The sequence below is a fragment of the Limulus polyphemus genome, unplaced genomic scaffold (assembly GCF_000517525.1).
Source record: "Limulus polyphemus unplaced genomic scaffold, Limulus_polyphemus-2.1.2 Scaffold2182, whole genome shotgun sequence".
Classification (NCBI taxonomy): Eukaryota; Metazoa; Arthropoda; class Merostomata; order Xiphosura; family Limulidae; genus Limulus; species Limulus polyphemus.
The window spans coordinates 30,568-34,917 of record NW_013667792.1 but is presented as its reverse complement, the minus strand read 5'-3'; the positions used below and the strand labels follow the sequence as shown (position 1 = coordinate 34,917).

The following is a 4,350-nucleotide window of genomic DNA, read 5'->3' as shown; positions in this document are numbered from 1 at the left end:
TTGAATTTCGCGCAAAGCTACACGAGGGCTATCTGCGCTATCCATCCCTAATTTAGCAGTGTAAGACTAGGGGGAAGGCAGCTAGTCATCACCACCCACCGCCACCTCTTGGGCTACTCTTTTACCAACGAATTGTTGGATTGACATCACATTATAACGCACCCACGGCTGAAAGGGACGAGCATATATGGTGTGACGGGGATTCGAACCCGCAGATTGCGAGTAGAGCGCCCTAACCACCTGGCCATGCCGGGTCACCGCAAGGAAGAGAGAAGCAGTAATACCCATACACTGTTGTCTGTTTAAGAGACACGTTATGAAGTACCGAACTAGTGTTAGTTTAAAGCAAGTAACATGAACGGATTTTAATAACTCCTAGATAGTTGTGAGGCGAGGAACTTCACTATACAATTTAAATAAACGTCCAGAGATGCACCTTTTGAGTTGATTGTTATCATTACCAGATTTGTGGATAAAGAAAGTGAAAACAGGGGTATAAATTACATGAACATAACAATAAAAAGACACTCGGACGGTTTTAACACGAAAATCTACCACAAATCTGGTCATGATAACAACTATATAAAGTGGGACTCAGCTCACAAAATTGGCACGTTATCATACATTTAGAACACAGCATTTAACTTATGCAGCATGAACCAGAATCGATAGCTGAGACATTTATTAACACTTCCCTAAACATATTATCACTAGAACCTTAGTCAAATATATAAACAAACTCAATACTAGAAAAAGAAAACAACAACGTAAAATTCACGAAGGAAACAAAATACAAAGACTCAGACACACTAACAGGTGTCTTACATTACCATGGCTATGTAACCAACAACATCATAAACGTTTGGAAGTATGTATCAAAAAATACTATATTAATAGCAAATATATTTTAATTCAAAAACCGAGCACTAAAATCAAAGGTCATCGAAGGAAGGTTTATTCTGACAAGTTCAACAACGGAAGCATCTACAAGTGTCAGTGCGATAGCACTTACATAGGCGAAACGGGACGCAACATAAGCATTAGGATCAAAGAACATAACAATCCCCTATGACACATTTACGAACACAGCATAACGAATCAACATACAATTAAGATTGACAGCTTGAAAATACTGTGCAACGAGAACAACATTAGTAGAAGAAAAATAAAATAATCTTAATTTAAATCAAAACGCAGGTGTCACTCTATATGTTTTCTAAATTGTAACAAAATGCTCGCTCAGTATTTCACGCAATAGACGACAGTTACCTGGTGATGGCCACACGAGTGGTCTAAACACTAATAAAGTTAAACAAAAAATCCACTCGAAAGCTGTACCTCTGGACTTTTAGTTAATCTATTAGACAGTATAGATTAATTATGAAGGATGACGAAATTATGCTATTATACGGAGACGACGCGTATAATATCATTACAAAATAGGCTTAAGATAACTTTTAAAGTTATTTATCTCATACAAGTGGGAGTGATATACTAAGTCTCACATAACATTGTGATGGAAAATCATATTATCATTAGATTTTTAAAGCGTTATATTTACTCATGCCGTAGGTGTAGTATTGGGCTGCACTGCATGTTCCCCATTCCTTTTAGTTTAAAGTTAAGTTCACAAAATTTTTCTTTCTCACAATAACTCCCAAGGTTGGACCATAGCTTTACTCAAGCAAGTTTCTAACTTTAACCAGCTGATAATTGGGTCAAGTGGAGATTTGGTGTTTTCTTGTCTGGTTCTCGTACAGGAATAACAACGTGGATTTTAAGTAGCACGCTTATCTAACAGACACCAATGTTTGTAGGTGTCGGAAACTGGGGGGGTTTATTGTCATGTTTAAAAAAGTGTTGGAGTCTAAGCGAGCAAATTTCTAGAATCTTACCAGCTTCTACCTAGAACTTACTTTTAAAGTTCTCGTTGTCGACTGCCTGTAATAGGTTTGTGTGTATTTTTGGGTTGTGTTACTCTCCGCGAACTTATAAAATTATCTTGTAATTTTAAAGTTATCTTTCATTTTCGTTTGTTTGGGAGCCATTTGGCTTTCGCTTATAATTAAATTTTCCATTGGGCGAACTGAACATAAGTGGTACACATGATGGCGGAGCATAGGTTTTTATTTATAGTACGGCTTACTATTATTGTTCAGCAAAGTTAAGGCGAGTGGCAAATCTGTTGTGTTACATTTTAACTTGGTGACTCTTACTCTGTTACACACTGGCTTATGTTACGGGGGGAAGGACGCACGTACTAGCAAAAGCATATTATTTAATAAAGTATTTGTTGCTCTCGCTAGTCACACTTGCCTTATATTGAATAATAGTATTTTCGTGCTTCTTTAAACTGTAAAAATCTCAAATAAAGATTGGTTCCTTTTGTAAATCTGGTTGTATTATCACATTCTTTGTAGCCAAATCGTCACACCCATCGGGAACACACCCGCATAAAAGATACACGAATCTCCTATTTTTTGCGGACTCGCACTTCTCTGTTTTGCCGAAAATTCCCGAGATATCACATAGGCAATCAAAAGTGAAAAAATAAAGATTTAAAACAAATATTATTTTACGATCGTACATTAACTCGACTTTACTATATTTATTCCATAAGTCACATTGCATACAAAGTTCTTCCAGGATTCTACACATTCACTGGATATGTTGGAGTCAGTGCCTTTTCTGGATGAAGGGTAATGAATCTTGTGATTCAGGACATCCAGCTGTGCAAAACAATACAAGTAGTTAGCACAGGCTTTGATGTAAAGCTATCAGCTCTCTGACGAGGCTGAAAGATTTGGTTGTACTTTAGATTTACGAACAGAGACATATGAGAACCAGACCAGGTACCATCTATTTTGTAAAGCATAACACCTGCAGTAATATTAACTCCCTCCGACAAATATAGAAGAGTACCTTAAATCTGCAAACTAAACAGGCTCGAATTTGGAAACGTGCTCTAGAATCTAATCTGCAAATCCAAACTACCATAAAAAATGGATGGAAGTTTACTAAAAAGCAGCTGACCAATGTCTGGATGGACAGTCTTCCTGTACTTGAGTTGGGGTTGCTGTGACCCGAGAAGATACTGATGTTTTGCTTGTAACTTACCAATGTACAGCTGAATGCAAATATGGAAATCACCGCACAAAGGTGTAACAGTCTTTACTAATGATGAAATTCACAGAAGTATTACATCTCCACCAGGGCAAGACATTTTGTTGCAAACAGTTGGATGTGAATTTTGTTTTATATTAAAATTCTAAAGACATATTTACTTGAGATTTGCGACACGCGGTGTTTTATTTCAAATATACATTAATATAACTAAAATATAAGCTGTTTTCATAAAGAAATATTGTAATAAGGTCATTACAGTAAGCCCACCCATTTATGTTTCTTAATTTTTGTGTTCAGCTAAAAAAAGGGAGAAACAACAGAAAAAGGAACAATTTATTCATCCATTTTGAACGAATGATACATTATTACTTTAACAAAGTATGCTGATAAAAAACTTGTATTTGTACCAATATTAACAAAAGTCACCAATATTTCTTCAAAAACTAACATAATTTGAAACCTTTCGAAAAAGTGGTATTTCATAAGCTATCAGAAAAAAATCAGGATTTTACATAGAAACGTAAGAATTGAAATGCACATAACAAACTATATTTTCAGTATTATTTTATTACAAGTTCAGTTTTTACAGTAAGGAAGAATATTTTAAAAACAGGTACGACATTTCAATCATTTTAACGGTAAAGAAGGTTTTAGCATTTAAATCAATATTCAACAATCTAAAATCTGTGATCGAAACGTCGTACCTGTTTTAAAAATATTCTTCCTCACTATTAAAGCTGGAAATTGTAATAAAATAACATTTTTAATCACTACTTCTGAAAACAGGTACTGTCAAAAAATTATTCAGAATAATAGCACTCTACACTGAAATTCCCGTCCACCAGATAAAACAGATTTATATATGTATTTTTTTTTATTAAAAATTTTCTTCGAGTTTCTGATTTTCTCGCTCACACATTGGTCCGTCATCATTCTGTAAAAATCAATAAACTGGATAAGAAACAAGACAACCTTAAGCATGATTTGCTGTAATACTACTAAACTTAAAAATTACGAACAAATATATTTTTGTATAAAGTATAAAATAACCTACATCACACAGATTTTATTTTGCGCAAATACAGTGACAGATATGATAGATTAGACGCACGTACTTAAATCAGTTAACTTATCAATCTATTACCCTCACAAAATAGGGTATGCAATAAAAATCTGACGTAATATGGGGTTTAGTTTGTTTGTCTGAAGTTAAGCACGAAGCTA

General features: G+C 34.7%; 1 long non-coding RNA gene across 1 annotated transcript in view; it reads right to left on the bottom strand.

The window, feature by feature from the left end:
* Positions 1 to 4,001: 4,001 nt before the first annotated feature.
* Positions 4,002 to 4,350, bottom strand: part of LOC111087460 — a 5,787-nt gene continuing 5,438 nt past the window's right edge. Inside the window, exon 2 of the long non-coding RNA XR_002612137.1 lies at positions 4,002 to 4,060. This is a non-coding gene — a long non-coding RNA (uncharacterized LOC111087460). The remainder of the gene's footprint in view (positions 4,061 to 4,350) is intronic.